Here is a 17,254-nt window from a genome sequence, read left to right as displayed (position 1 = left end):
TTATACCCTCAGTGTCCCATAGTCCCTGACATGTATTAGTTGCTCAATAAATTTATTGAATTACAGACCAGTTCTTGGAGAAAAGACAACTGAGGCCCCAAGTGAAGAAACAATGACATCCAAAGTAAATGTTGACATTAAATTGATTTAAATATGCACGGAATCCTCAACTTTAATATTAACTGTGTTAGTATTCACTAGATGGGAAGTCTGGGGAAAAGTCTCCATTCTGACAAAAGAATTTCAAGATCTTAATGAACCAAGGTGCTATGTAAATGAGCCAAAGAAGACTTCTGTGTATGGGCCTTTGGGTTATTTCTTTGCTGCAGCTGAGACTTATTAGCTTAAAAACTCACCAGCACAATACTCAAAATTTTACACATTCAGTTATTTTTAAAATAGCCCAACCAAGCAGATTTTGAGCGATTTACACCCTGCCTGTTTTGCATACCTCACAAAACTTCACCCCACATCTGCTGGCCATTGATAAGATACAGCTTTTGGTTAGAAGCCTCCAGATGCTACAACTTTTTGGAATTCTTTGATCCAGAGACTGTCCTCTACATTGCTGAGCAACATCACCTAAACATGCAAGTCCCCTCTCCAATCTTCCTTTAACCTGAGATTTCCCTGCTTCCTCCCCTTCTGAGTACCCACTGAGGTAGCCTCTGGACAGGTTCTTGCTGTGAGGGACTTTCCCTCTCACGCAACTCTATCCAAGTGCTGCCCAGTAAAGCTTGTGTGTTATTGCTTCTTGTGATCATATAGTTTCCTTGATCACCCCCATCACTACAAGATTCATCAGGGCTCATCACTGTTCAGAGATCTGTGTAAGATATGGGATAAGATCTAGAACATTCCCCTCTCTCCACCATCAGAAAAAGATATACTGCTCTCTAGGAGGAAACACACCTGGAACAGGAAAGTGAACTGAAAGCTCAACAGACAGGTTGATCAGTCAAGATGAGAAGAGCCTTGTGAGATGCTCCTCTCCCCCTGAACCTGCTTCTATGCTGTCTAACCATAGAAATGAACCTGCAATACTCCAGCCTCAAACTCTAGCAGAGAGGGGAAGACAGGCTAGTGTCAGACAAAGTGTATGTGGGGAGTGTCAAGGAACACTGCATTGGATCAAACAGAAGATCCAGGTAGAACTGCCCATGTTAAGCCTAGTCATGGTAAAAAGGATCAGGATTATAACTGCAAATACAAATAGCAAAGAAAAAGAAAAGAAAGGGAGCAAAACACAAAAAAAGATGAAAGAAAAGATTATAAACATATAGACAAAAGGCAGAAAAGGAGAAAACATAATCTAAAAAGGAGATGAAAAACCCAGTCTAGAAGTTAAGAGAATCAAGGGAAAACAAAAAATTCTTCTTGAGGATTTTGCACTATGGAAAACTTAATAGAAACATGAACTCAATAAGGCAAGGGCTCAGGAACTCAAAGACAAAGTGTCTTTGAAAAGACAGGTCACCAATCAAAGAAACAAGCTGAAAATAAAACACCATTATTACAGAACTACAAAAATAATTAGAAACATTAAGAAACAGAGTGAATAAGGGTGAAAAACTGGGCATACACAAAAGCCATAAAATAATCAGAGTGAAAGCATAGGAAAAAGAAAAAGTGACTTTAAAAATTAAAGATAATATAAAAGATATTCAAGATAAGCAGAAAGTATTCAACACAAGGATATCTGCTGTTTATGAAGTCAAGTGAGCAACAAATGGAACAAAAAATATATTCAGTGGAATAATAGCAGAACATTTCTTGAATGAGAAATCGAGTTTATATATGGAAAAGGCACAACCTATTTCAATCAAAACCATTACCACATTGAGACTTATGGTGGTTGAGTTATAACTTCACGCATACAGAACTCCTTAGGCAACCACACAGAAACATATTTGAGAATTAATTGGGGGAAAAGTAAGTCTGGCTTGAACACTTTCCAAAGAAACATTCAATGCCACTCATTGGGCAGCATCTGTAGTGTTCTAAGGGGAAGAAAGTGTGATCCAACACATGAGGTCTATAGTTAATATTATTGCGTTGTGTACTGGAAATTTGTTAAAAGAGTAGATTTTTAGGTACTCTTACCACAAACACACACACAAAAGAAGTAACTATGTGAGATGATGTATGTTTTAATTTGCTTGACTATAATATTCACTTCACTATGTATATCAAAATGTCATAATGATGTTTTGTCCACCTTAAATTTATGTAATACAAAATAGACAAAAAAAAAAAAAGACACCATCAGATAGGTTGTCATTAATAGTATACAAAAGCATCAGGCAGACTTTCTCAAGCCCAAAAGAACTAAATGAGGTACCCATAAATCTTTTGGAAAAAAACACAACTATTGAATAACAGAATCCAGCCAACAAAAGAGACTGACAGAAAAGTCTTGGCTAAAAGACCAGGGCAAATTCAGCGCCAGGTTGTGGTGGAGCCGTGTGTCTATCAGAATTGTTTAGATATTGGTGTGAATGACCCTCAACTCAGTGGTTTCGGTCCTCAAAAATCTATTTCCTGATCATGCAAAATCTACTACTGGCCCATAAGCCTCTCCAGCCTTTCATGTTAAGTTTTAGTATCACACCTCCATCTCCATACCAACACATGATTCCACAACTGTCAAGACACGGGAGAAGAACTCTGGAGAGTCTTGAAAGGACAACTGGATGTTTTCATCCAGAAGTGACACGCAGATCACCACTTACACTCATATTTTATCAGCCACAATAAGTCATATGGCCACATCTAATCTGAGGAAGATGAAGAGCCACCTCCCCATGTGCCAGGAAGGGAGAGCTGGAAATAATGGTGAGCAGTGATAATGTCTACCACAAACAATATTTATAAAGGTCTAAGAGGGAAGAAAAGGTAAGCATGGGTTTTATACACTAACAAGTTTTCAATTTTTCTTGAAAAAAAAAAAACAAAAAACTAAAACCAATGAACCAAAAGATTCAAGGTCAAAATAATGACCTCAGGAATGAATAAATATGTTAAAATGATTGACAGGAAACACCAATTCTATTTACATAGAGGATGAAAACTAATAACTGTGCTGTTTCCCTCTAGCTGGCAAGCATGTACCTGACTTTTCCATGGCAGTAGTGACAGAGGTCCCAGTATCTGGTCTCTCACTTCATGGTGCCAGGAGGTGGCTGTGTGGGATCTTTACCTTGTTGGCAGGAACCATGGCTGAAGTGAGTCATCTATTAGCTTTAATTGGGAAGAAGATTCCTGATTTGGGTGGCCTCCTGAAAGTTTCCTACTTCTTGGTCTTAGTAAAGGAAGCATTTCTTTGCTGGGTTAGTTTCTCTAGGTTGTTCTGGGAGTCCTTCATGGAAACAGCCTGGTGTCTGCTCCTTCAGCCCTTTCAACAATTTGTAAGCACCTAATTCTCTGTACTAAAAACCTTTCTTCTCAAACTAGATAGACTGGCCTCTTTTATCTGCAACTGAGCTGTGATTACACATTACCTCAAATCATAGTCTTAAATTAATTTCAGGTGGGTTAAAGAATTACATGGAAAGCAAATCTTTAAAACTTCTAGAAGAAAATGTGGTAAGCTCTATCTACACTTAAGAGTATGGAAAGATCACTTTAAAAATGCACAAAAATTCTAATGTAAAAAATAAAAAAAATTGACTACATTAAAACCTAAAACCTCTATTTATTAAAAAAAAAAAGTAAAAGAGACAGACTATAGTCTAGGAGAGGATGTATGCAACACAAATACGAAGATAAGTATTTTTTAAAGTATAATTAAAAAATGTAAAAAAAAAAAAAAAAAAAAAAAAAGAAGATTCGAATACCAGAAAAAAGAGTAAGTATAATATAAAAAGAACCACTTTTTATTAGGAAAAATAAAAAATAGAAAAATGAGTAAAGTTTATGGACAGAAAATTCATCAAAGAAGAAATATAAATGGCTGAGAAACATATAAGATGTATAAGTTCATTTGTAAAACAAAATATACATCAGACCTCAACTTGTATTATATATTAAATGAAACTAAAAGCATTATTTTATATCTATCAAATTTGCAAAAACTAAAAATACATTGTAGTACCAACTCTTAGCAAGGGCATGACACTGAGAACTCTTGTACTGATTGTGGAAATTTAAGCTGCTATTAGTCCTGTCGGAGAACAGTTGGGCTGCACTTAATAATGAAATGTGTGTATATACTACAACTTAAATATCAGTCTTAGCTATGTACCCCCAAAATCTCTTGCATGTGGATATAAGAGAAATGTGTGAGAACGAATGTTTTGTTAGTATTTTTCCGTAACAGCCAAAAATGAGAAACAATCTAAACCATCCATTAACAAGAAAACGGAAATAGTGATGGAGTTAGACAATGGAATATTACAAAGAAATGCAAACAGCTGCATTATTCAGGATAGAACAGGTTTTACCATAATAACCTCCAAATCACATGCAGCTTAAAACCACAAGTTTATTTTTTTTTGCTTATATTACATGTTCAATGTGGGTTGGCAGGAGGCTCTGTTCCATGTAGTCACCCAGAAACCAAGGCTAAAGGAGGCTTCACCATCTTATAGCTGAAGAATCTGAACACAAAGCCTTTTATGTAGCCATCAAAGAAGAAGAGAGAGAGAAGGTACCTTGGTTAACTGCCTCAACTTTAACATGAATGTGATACTTCTGCTCAGAGTCTAGAACCAATCATATAGTTTCATCCACCTGCAAAGTAGGCTGAAAAATAAAGGGAGCACATGGACTATTCAGTGAGCACTATCTCTATCACATAAATTAATTATGCATATCAATGTGGATAAATACGACAAAGTTGAGTACTGATTCAAGTTGCACAATCACGTATAGAACATAATACCAATTACAATATCAATTATACGAAGGTAACAAACAGAACAAATACTATGCACTGTTTAAGAATCTGTACAGTCATATTGAAAGTATGAAGCCATTAGTGAATACAACACAAGTACCATGTTTAAAATGGTGATTACCTCCAGGGGAAGGGAAGAAAATGCAATTAAAAAAGAGGACTCAGCTGGGCACAGTGGCTCATGCCTATGACCCCAGCACTTTGGGAGGCTGAGGCAGGGGGATCACAAGGTCAGGAGATCAAGACCATCCTGGCCAACATGGTGAAATCCAATCTCTACTAAAAACACAAAAATTAGCTGGACATGGTGGCATGCACCTGTAGTCCCAGCTACTCAGGAGGCTGAGGCAGGAGAATCACTTGAACCCAAGAGGCAGAGGCTGCAGTGAGCTGAGATCCCACCACTGCACTCCAGGCCAGGTGACAGAGTGAGACTGTCTCAAAAAAAAAAAAAAAAAAAAAAAGAGGACTCAGCGGCTTCCATAGGATGAATAATGTTTTAGTTCATAATCTGGGTGAATGAGTCATAAGTACTTGTTAGATCTTTTTTTTTAAAATTGCATTTTAGGTTTTGGGGTACATGTGAAGAACATGCAAGATTGTTGCATAGGTATATACGTGGCAGTGTGATTTGCTGCCTTCCTCCCCCTCACCTATATCCGGCATTTCTCCCCATGCCATCCCCCCCCAACTCCCCACCCCCTGCTGTCCCTCCCCTATTTCTCTCCAACAGACCCTAGTGTGTAGTGCCCCCCCTCCCTGTGTCCATGTGTTCTCATTGTTCAACACCCATCTATGAGTAAGAACATGCGGTGCTTGACTTTCTGCTCCTGTGTCAGTTTGCTGAGAATGATGGCTTCCAGGTTCATCCACGTCCCTACAAAGGACACGAACTCATCGTATTGGATGGCTGCATGATATTCCATAGTGTATATGTGCCACATTTTCCCTGTCCAGTCTATCATCAATGAGCATTTGGGTTGGTTCCAGGTCTTTGCTATTGTAAACTGTACTGCAATGAACATTTGTGTGCGTGTGTCCTTATAGTAGAACAATTTATAATACTTTGGATATCTACCCAGTAATAAGATTGCTGGGTCAAATGGAATTTCTATTTCTAGGTCCTTGAGGAATTGCCACACTGTCTTCCACAATGATTGAACTAATTTACACTCCCACCAACAGTGTAAAAGTGTTCCTATTTCTCCACATCCTCTCCAGCATCTGTTGTCTCCAGATTTTTTAATGATTGCCATTCTAACTGGCGTGAGATGGTATCTCGATGTAGTTTTGATTTGCATTTCTCTGATGACCAGTGATGATGAACATTTTTTCATATGTTTGTTGGCCTCATGTATGTCTTCTTTTGTAAAGTGTCTGTTCATATCCTTTGTCCACTTTTGAATGGGCTTGTTTTTTTCTTGTAAATCTGTTTTAGTTCTTTGTAAATTCTGGATATCAGCCCTTTGTCACATGGGTAAACTGCAAAAATGTTTACTCATTCTGTTGGTTGCCGATTCACTCTAATGACGGTTTCTTTTGCTGTGCAGAAGCTGTGGAGTTTGATTAGGTCCCATTTGTCTATTTTGGCTTTTGTTACCAATGCTTTTGGTGTTTTGGTCATGAAGTCCTTGCCTACGCCTATGTCCTGAATGGTTTTGCCTAGATTTTCTTCTAGGGTTTTTATGGTGTTAGGTCTTATGTTTAAGTCTTTAATCCTTCTGGAGTTAATTTTAGTGCAAGGTGTCAGGAAGGGGTCCAGTTTCTGCTTTCCGCATATGGCTAGCCAGTTTTCCCAACACCATTTATTAAACAGGGAATCCTTTCCCCATTGCTTGTTTTTGTCAGGTTTGTCAAAGATCGAATGGTTGTAGATATGTTGTGTTGCCTCCGAGGCCTCTTGTTATAACTATAATATTACATAGCAAACTTTAAAAAATTGCACATTAAAGACAACATTCATGTTGTCAAGTTAAAAAATGTTAGCTATATATTAACTTAGCTTGATGATTAAAACTTTGAGCAGAAAAAATTGAAATACCTATTGAAATACAGTACAAATGGTTTTCATTTGTACTGTAGAAGACTAGCTCCAAGACAAACATTATTTTCTTAGTTTCTAGTGACTTTAAAACTTAAAGTAACATGTTTTAGTTTATTAAATGATGACTTGAGTCTTAGTATCCTCAAACATTCACTGTATGATCCTATGAAGTCTTTCAGAACATACCTAAATCTCCTCATTCATAAATTCCCAAGTGGTGGTGTCTTTAACTGCCTTAGGTCAATGCTGGGAGAAACATGAGAGTTAATTATAGAAATTAAATTATGTTTTCTGTGCTAAAAAAAGAAGTACTACACATTGAGAAAATGGCTTCATGATCATAAGCAATAATACTGTGCTAAATATTTTATAAAGTAAAGGAAATACCCATGCATGTGAATGTTAATAATCATATATGGTTTAGCTCATGGCATGGATTTAGTCATTCTCAATGAATTCTCTTATGAAGAGAATTTTGTTATTATCAATGAATTTTGTTATTAACTAAAAGAAAACCTCCAGCTCATGTTAAAATTGGAATCTATTCTGGGGCTGTCAGCTTATACTTGCTGTCTAGACCCTGGTCCAAGACTGGCCAGAGTAGAGGAGCTATGTTCCATGGTAAAAGGCATTGTAACAAGGTTTGTTTGGCCTGGATGTAACTCCTCAACCAAAACATTTGAAACAGTAAAGTGCTATGGACAGGTGAAGCATTATTATAATGGGGATTATCTGTTGTAAGGCCTCCTCATGTCCTTGGTATGGTATGGCTGAGTAATGAGAAGCAAGCCAGAGAGATGGGTATATTCTTCCTCCAGAAGTCATCAAACATCTGAGTCACAGGTGCTTTTTATGTTTTTGGCATTTTTCCCCCTCAACTGGTGACAAGCTGTTCAACTGTTGCCTCAATTTTAAAGAACATTTTCTATTGATTTTCTCTCTTAATTATTATCAATTAGGGGCTAAATGAGGACCATTTGCTATGATGGCAGTTTGTTTTCTATTTGATAGCCTTTTTATATTGGCACTTGAGCAAAAGATAAACTTTCCTATTTTATTTTTTCCCTAAAACCTTCAAGCACATTGTGGTATATCTAATACTGCAGCTTATTATATTTTCAGAAGTAGTTTTCATCATAATGCCACTAAGATCTATCAAGCACTAATGTGGTTGGTGGTTATGTACTCGATTGATTATATACTAAAAAGGTGGTGCTTAGGAAATGCCTAAAGGCCTCAAGACTGGGTACAAAATTTAAATATCAGAGTTGAAAGCAGTTAAAAATTTGGCATTTTTTCCCTACCATGTAAATGAGCAAAGTCAGTGATGACATCTGCTATACTGGTGACTGTTAAAATGGAGCTTAAGAACCCATGATTTCTTAAGTACCCTAATTGCTCCAAGGCCAAAAAATGTGGCCCTCTCAGTGGTGTTCCTTGGTCCACAAATCTGTAGTCAGTTAACAAGAACTATGCTCTTAGCCAGTGTGACATTTTGTCACTTGCTAAAATCCCTGGTAATTTCAAAATATGCCTTATGGCAGACACTGACGGTTGCCAAGGCATCCACTCCCCGTTTATCCTAGCTAACATCTAGCTAAAGTGTCAGAGAGAGACATTTATTTTAAGGAATTGGCTTATGAGATTGTGGCCGCCAGGAAGTCCACACCTTGTAGGGTGGATGGCAGGCTGGAGACCCAGGGAAGAGTGGATGTTGCAGCTTGAGTTTGAAGGCAGACTGCTGGAGGAATTCCCTCTTTTCTGAGAAAGTCAGTCTTTTTTCTCTTAAGACCTTTAGTGGATTGGATGAGGCTCACCCACATTATGAAGGACAATCTGCTTTACTCAAAGTCTATTGATTTAAATTTATTTATCTAAAAAGTACTTTCACAGTAATATCCAGACTGGTGTTTGACTCAATACCTAAGTGATATGACCCAGCCAAGTTGACACATAAAATTAACCATCATAGTCCCTTATGCAAACAAACTCATGTTAATAAAACCTATGGTGATCAGGCTATAAATGTATCTTAAATGCTCAGATATTGTGGACATTACAGATTTAATAACAAGGCTGTCAAACTTTGTATACCAAGGCAAAACTTCATTTTTGTTGTTTTAAATCCTATTAAAAGATGAATTAGGAGGCCAATGGGTTTCCAAAATAACTTAAAGATTTAATTCATGCTCCAGTGTGCAATGTCACGGTATGTACTTTCACTAAGAACACAGACTTCCAAGGATTCAATCATTCAATGGATACCACCAACTTATTCTCTGTGGTCCAGATAGGATAAATGTTAGAGCTGAAAGGCCTCAGGTGAGATGGACTGTAAGGCAGCCAGAGTGTCGAAACAGTTGGGAGGAGCGCCAATGCTATACCCATGGGCTGCGAGGCCACTATATTGTGTTGGAGCTGTGTTCCCTGATGGTTACTCCCCTGTTCAGGTCTGCTCTCACTACTACAGCTGCATAGGAAATGCAAGCGTGAGGTTAAGTGCCTTGTAGACACAAGTGCCTTAAAGAGGAAGCAGAAATTACCACCATTCTTTTTGAGGTGAGGGAGCACAGGCTGGCCATTGCTCTAAAGACTTAAAATAGGGTGCAGGGCCTAGTTGAGTAAGGAGGCCTGTTGAACACTTGAAGGCAGGGGACCCAGAGGTTCAGACTGTTTCCCTGGGGATATTGTAAGGGTACTGCTAAACTTGGGACTAACAAGGTAACCTTGGGACAACCATGTAATCATTCCAAGTTTCAGATTTCCCTACATGTGGTTTATCACTTGCCGTTCCCAGAGTTCTCATAAGGATTAAATGAAACAACTCATCTGTAAAGGCAAATTCAATCCCATACCCATAGCATGTCCTCTTGATATATTTATTCTTTAATCTATTGATACTAAAGAACTAGTGAATGGAAAATATATGTTTGGCTTTCACTGAGGGCAATTTAAATTTTAAAGATTCCCATCCATCTCACAGTCACGTAGGGTCACTTTGACAATGATTCAGATTGAGCATTGTGGTTACAGTCTCTACAGAAATCTGATTTAGACATGGTGGTATCTTAACCTAAATTGCCCATTAATTAGGACTTCAAAATACATGTCCCCTTCAATGGCTCCATTATCCCTGAGAAGCTAGGTGTTATCAGCCCTGTGGCTTAAAGCAGAGGGGAAGGGCAAGACTGGGGCGATGAAGGAGAGGATTTTGGAATGAGGAGGAGAGGAGGGAGCAAGTCCTACATTTCTTTACTTTTTATTTATTCCTGGTTATAAAAGCATGCATGTAAAATGTGGAAAACTTGGAAGCTAAATGGAAAACAGAGGTAAGAAAAAAATAATCCACAAGTCTAGCTCCTAAAGAATGATTACTCTTAACATCATCGATTGTGTATTTCCTTTTCTATCTTTTTTCTGTTTTCCTTATTACACAGTGATTATACGTACCTTTTGCATTGCAGTTTTCAATCTAACATTTTACCCATGTTAACAAAATATGTACATTATTTTAAAGGCTTTAAGAGTTTACCCATGTTAACAAAATATGTACATTATTTTAAAGGCTTTATCATATTGTGTCAAGTTGAATGTGTCCTAACTTACTTCTACCATTTTGTTGTTGAGCATTTATATTATGAATATTTTTTATATTACAAATAATTCAGTATAACTCATTTTTGTACAACATTTAAAAAATATTCTCTTACATCATCAGTTATAGGTTTGAAACATAAAATTATTGGGAAAAGAGTGCTTGGATATGCTAAAGGCTCTTGATACATGATGGTAAAAGGTTGTGGCCATTTATACTTCCCCAGCAATGGAAAAGAGTGTCACTTTTAGTCTACTCTTGTCAACACTGAGTAGAGTGATCTTTTTAAAAACTACTAATTTAATTTTAAAAACTACTCGAAGCACAAACCTCTATTCCCTTGATTTCTAATGAGGTTCAATATTTTCCCATATATTTCTTAACTTGTGCATATTCTTAGCCCACAGAGATGATTGTTTAATATATTTTACCAAGGATATTACAAATACATTGGAGTATCTCTAAAGCATACTGTGGAATAAAGCCCTGTCACTGGGAGCAACATGGATAAAACTGGAAGTCATTACGTTAAATGAAATAAGTCAGGCACAGAAAGACAAATATTACATGTTTTCATTCACATGTAGGTGCTGAAAAAGTGGACCTCATGGAGGTAGAGAATAGAATAGTGGTTACCAGAAGCTGGGAAGGGAAGTGAGGAGAAAGGGATGAAGACAAGTTGGCTAAAGGGGTACAAAAATACAGTTAAATGGAAGGAAAAAGTTATAGTATTCGATAGTATAGTAGGGAAATTATAATTAACAGTAATTTATTGTATATCTCAAAATAGCTAGAAGAGAAGAATTGTAACATTCTCAACACAAAGAAAAGATAAATGTTTGAGGTAATGGATATCCCAGTTACCCTGATTTGATCACAACACATGGTATACAGGTATCAAAATGTCACACATACCCTCAGAATACATACAACTAAGATACAGCAATAAAAATAAATAAATAAGTAAGTAAATAAATAAATAATACTGTGGAGTTTATTCCAAAAGGACAGGATGCTAATCTATGAAGTGTGTGGGCAGTGTGAATACCAAGTAATAAGTGACCAGACAGAAGTAAAGAATACTCAATTCCAAGGGAAAGGAAATGAAGCCTTAAGTTTTCTTAGAAAAACCAAAGCAAATGCCACAAACATAATGAGCTATGTTTTGATTTCAGTTCCAAGAATAATTTTTTTCCCATTCCCTGAAAACAATTTTCCAAATTGTTCTATGTTAAAAGTAATATAGGCTCACCTTGGACATATTACGGGTTCAATCCCAGACCACCATAATAAAGCAAGTACCACAAAAAAGTGAGCTGCACAAATTTCTTGTTTCCCAGTGCATATAAAAGTTAGACAGACTATGCCATAGTCTATGAAATGTTGTGCACAAAAAAGTTATGTTTATTCTTTTAACTGTGCAACAGCATTGTGCCCAAAAAATGTACATAGCTAATTAAACTATCACTAAAGAAACACTAAAAATAATCTGAGCCTTCAGCAAGTTCTAATCTTTTTGTTGGTTGAGGGTCTTCATGTCAATGGATGCTAACTGATAAGGGTGTGGATGCTGAGGATTGGGGTGGCTTTGGCAATTTCTTAAATTAAGACAATTACGAAGTCTGCTGCATTGATCGACTCTTCCTTTCATGAAAGATTTCTCTGCAGCATGTGATGCTGTTTGATAGCATTTTACTTACAGTAAAACTTTTTCAAAGTTGAAGTCAATCCTCTCAAACCTTGATACTGCTTTATCAACTAAGTTTATGAACTATTCTAAATCCTTTTTGTCATTCAACAATGTTCATAGCATCCTCACCAAAAGTAGAAAAAGCCATTTCAAAGAACCATTTTCTTTGCTCATTCATAAGAGGCAACTCTTCACCTGTTCAAATTTTCTCATGAGATTGCAGCAATTCAGTACATTGTCAAGCTCCACTTCTAATTCTAGTTCTCTTGTGATTTCTATCACATCTGCATTTACTTCCTCCATTGAAGTCCTGAATCTCTCAAAATCATCAATGTGGGTTGGAATTAACTTTTTCTAAATTCCTGTTAATATTTTGCCTCTTCTCACAAATCACAAATGCTCTTAGTGACATCTAGAATGGCGAATCCTTTCCAAAAGGTTTGTTTTCGATTTACTTTGTCAAGATCCATCAGAGGAATCACTATCTGTGGCCATTATAGCCTTATGAAATGTATTTCTGAAATAACAAGACTTAAAGGTCAAAATTACTACTTGATCCTGGGCTGCAGAATGGATGTTGTATTAGCAGGCATGAAAACAATATTCATCTCCTTGTATATCTTCATCAGAGCTCCTGGGCAATCAGATGCATTGTCAATGAGCAATAATATTTTGAAAGGAATCTTTTTTTTTTTTTTTTTTTTCTGAGCAGTAGGTCTCAACAATGGGCTTAAAATATTCAGTAAACCATGTGTAAACATATGCGCTATCATTCAGGCTTTGTTTTATTTATAGAGCACACGCAGAGTAAATTTAGCATACATTTTAAGGGAACTAGGATTTTTGGAGTACTAAAATGAGCATTAGCTTCAACTGGAAGTCGCCAGCTACATCAGCCCCTAACAAGACAGCCAGTTCTTTGAAGCCAGGCATTGACTTCTTTTTAGTTATAGAAGTAGTAGACGCCATCTTCTTCCAATAAAAAGCTGTTTTGTCAACACTGATGAAATCTATTGTTTAGTGTAGCCACTTTCATCAATGATCTCAGCTAGATCTTGTAGATAACCTGAATCTCCTCCATCAGCACTTAGTGCTTCACCTTGTACTTTTATGTTATAGAGATGGCTTCTTTCCTTAAACCTCATGAACCAACCTCTACTAGCTTCAAACTTTTCCACTGCAGCTTCCTCACCTCTCTCAGTCTTCATGGAATGGAAGAGTTAGGGCCTTGCTCTGAATTTGGCTTTGGCTTAAGGGAATGTTGTGGCAGGTTTGATCTTCTATCCAGATCACTCAAATTTTCTCCCCATCACCATTAAGGCTGTTCCATTTTATCATTCATATTTTCACTCGAGTAGCACTTTTAACTTTCTTCAATAACTTTTCCTTTGCATTTACAACTTGGCTAAATGTCTGGCTCAAGAAACTTAGCTTTTGGCCTGTCTTGGCTCTCAACATGCTTTCCTCACTAAGCTTAATCATTTCCAACTTTGATTTAAAGTGAGAGGTGTGCAACTCCTCCTATTTTTTGAACACGTAAAAGCCATTATACGACCATTAATTGACCAAATTTAATATTGTTGCATCTCAGGGAATAAGGAGGCCTGGGAAGAGGGAGAAGAGGTGAGAACCACCAGTCACTGGAGCAGTCAGAACACACACAATACTGATAGATTAAGCTTATCCTGCCTTATATGGATGTGGTTTGTGGTGCCCCCAAACAATTATAATAGTAAAATCAAAGATCACTGATCACAGATGACTATAACAATAATAATGAGAAAGTTTGATACATAATGGAAAAGTCAGAGGTATTGTGAGAATTACCAAAATGTGATATAGAGACACAAAGTGAGCATATGCTATTGGAAAAAGTGGCCTCAACTTTCTTGCTCAATGCAGGGTTGCCACAAACCCTCAATTTGTAAAAAATGTAATATCTGTGAAGCAAAGTAAAGTATAATAAAATGAGATATGCCTACGACAGTACAAAATGACAAAAATTAGGGTGAACAACTTTTATAATGAAGCAAAGAGCTAGAAAGCCAATTTGTTTCCAGGGAAAGTAGGAACGTTATTCCCAAACCAATTAGACCCAAAATGATTATGACTGATATGTATGGTCTGGGCTCACTCTGAAAGATTTTGCTTCCTGAAGAAGACGTTAAAATACAAGCACTATGTGTATTTATTCATAATGTTTGGATGAATCCATACAATAAACTGTCAAGAAGATAAATCTGTATATAACAAAAAAAAATGACAAAGGGGATGATTCAGTAATATTTCACTTTCTATAGAACTTCCAAAACAAGTTAATCATTCATTCTATATTTCACTTTCTATAGAGCTTCCAAAATAAGTTCATCATTCATTCTATAATACATTTATTTAACTTTTTAATCTCCCAAAGCTAAACATTTTAGACTAACACTGATAACAGAAATACATTTTAATGCAAAATATATGAAGCAAAATGACTAATAAAGAACTAACCATATGATTGTAATTATAACTTTAAAATTCTCAAAATGATTTTACTGAAGTAAATCTAATAGAACAGTAGGACATATAGACTGTTTTTCATTGAGATGTAAAGAAGAAAGTTAAAGTTACAGGTTACCACCTTTTGCTTAGAGACTTGGCATCGTCTGGGTCCTCTCCTGATGAATGCCATGTTTTTAATCTGACTCTCTTATTTAGAGCTGCACAACAGACAGCCCCAGGTATTTGATACAGTTATTTCTGAGGCTATTCATATTGTAAGATGAATGTCTACCTTTAATTCCTAGCTCCTTAATTTTCTGTGGACAAGAATTTTTATTAGTATAATTATTCATAGCCCATAGCATCTCAAAATACATATGCATATGGTAGCCACTGGATAAATAGCTAGAAACTAAACCAATGTAGCAAAATGGTTTTATTTACATACAGAAATGAATAGTACCTCATGGGTAGCAAGGAGTGAATATGGGTCTGAAAGTGGCCTCACAAAAGTGGTCATCTGTGCAACTTCACACATCTATCAACTATTGAGATTTCATATACAAACACAAAATGTGCTCTTCATAGAATCTTACATACAACGTTTTAAAAACCCACTTGCTTGGAGATGAAAATTCTAGAAGAATGTTCCAAAGACTAATGTCTAAAGTAAATCAGTTCTAGCTGAGAAGGGAGTTTCAGATTGAATGAAGGGCAGAGGAGCTACTGGACAAAGTAGACAAGCGTCACTGAGTGTCCACGTTGCCACAATGTTCGTCACGTAATCCTTAAATGTGTTACATAATGAATTCGGCTCTGGCTCTTGTGTAATGTTGAAGGGCTACACAGCTTGTTGCTATATAAATAAAATTAACTCTTCTAAGGCATCCTTCAAAAAACATGAATGTGTACAACATAAAAGACGTCAGCTCATCAGCCATACATCTGTTGGTACTTTGAAAGACATACTTCTGTCAAACTGGGCCTTAGAGACATTTCAGGAAGCAAAAACGTGTCACGTATTTCATAGATTTCTTTCCTAGACAGGTTCTAGGAAAGACTGGAGCAATATAGAAAAATAGGGAATGATTTAAACTTCTCCAACCCTTTGGGTTTCGGCCAATAATAATCTCAAGACATAATACAAGATTAAAGCAGCAACATTTCCAATTTTTTTCTCAGCATCCCCATTCTGCCAGCTTTGATTAAAGAAGTGTGGGTGTTTTCTGTTTGAGCTAGACACACTGAATGTGGAAAACTCCTCAGTAACCCTTCACTTATTTTAAAAAATGGAACAAGGGTACACTGGCTGTTGCATGTCTTTGCAGGTATCCTTCTACTAATGGTTGTTTATTTTCTAATGCTCAACTTCTGACACTCAGGAGCTGTCATGCAATTTTGACACGGACATGATGCAAGATTAAGTGAAATGGGATTACCTAAGCCTCCTGCCTCCTCATTAAGTTGCTAGAAATATGAAATGGAAATTTAAAATATAGTCTTGGCAGCCATTGCTGCCTTTTTTACAACTTATTTTTCAATATCTTGACAATTTCTTGAGACAATACTGTATAAGAGAAATAGCAAACGGTTGGAATCAGAAGATCTTGCTTTTGAGAGGCAAGGTTCTTCCATTTATAAGTGATATGATTCTGAGGTGGTGCAGGAACCACTCAGCACTAATGGTATTTGATAAATGCAATGTGTCATTTAATTGTAACTGATAATAGACCCCTGCATACAAGTCATGGTGAATGTGGGGTTGAGAGGCTGTGACTGCCTTTTATTGCTACTGTTTAGTAAATTTGGAGACTTTTCTTACCCGGAGAGAAGAGGAATAGGGACACATTGAAAGAAATAAAATTGTGTAGGTACTGATATTTCCTTTTATTTGTAGGGTAAATATGTTGAAGCACAGTAAAGAATAGTATAGTTTAATAACTGCTAGGGTTTGACATTCCAATGATTTCACTACTCCTTAAAGATCAAACCCCAATTCTTCATACCAACTGATCCAATCATTTGCCATCATCCCACTGCAATAGTGGTCCGCTTCAGGCCTTCCACACACCTTGGGGGACTCTGTTTTGTTTGCTCATGCCACACCTTGTCTTATAGTGTCTCATGATTCCTCCTCTCCAACTGAGTTCCATCGGATGTCCTCCTCTTCCACAAAACCCCTTGAGGACAACTAACACTCTCTGAGTCCTTTCCTCTAAAATTCCTAAAGCCTCATTTTGTACTATGCATCTGGCTGCTATTGAACATTGTCCTGTTCTATTTGGCTCACAAAGATACATGTGCTTTCTATGTTCCAGGCTCTGGTGCTACAAATGGAGTTGAAGAAGACAGTGTCCCTCTCCTGGTGGTGTTTACCACCAGTCGGTAACAAACGTCAGTGTAGCACATGCAGCCATGGCAGATGTTTGAGTCAAATGCTACATAGGACTTGCCCAACTTGGTAGGTACAGAATCATAACATGCAGTCATCTCGCCCTTTCCAACTTCTTATGTCTCTCACATCCTGTCCTTCCAGTTCCT

The 17,254-nt window shown here is 36.9% G+C and overlaps 1 protein-coding gene across 4 annotated transcripts in view; it reads right to left on the bottom strand.

Moving 5' to 3' along the window:
- Positions 1–17,254, bottom strand: part of MYRIP (myosin VIIA and Rab interacting protein) — a 425,307-nt gene that overhangs the window by 193,685 nt on the left and 214,368 nt on the right. The window lies entirely within an intron of this gene.

Source organism: Sapajus apella, unplaced genomic scaffold (assembly GCF_009761245.1).
Source record: "Sapajus apella isolate SASKATOON/1434 unplaced genomic scaffold, GSC_monkey_1.0 scaffold4, whole genome shotgun sequence".
NCBI classification, from domain to species: Eukaryota; Metazoa; Chordata; class Mammalia; order Primates; family Cebidae; genus Sapajus; species Sapajus apella.
The sequence above is the reverse complement of the archived record's forward strand: the minus strand, read 5'-3'. Positions and strand labels throughout refer to the sequence as shown.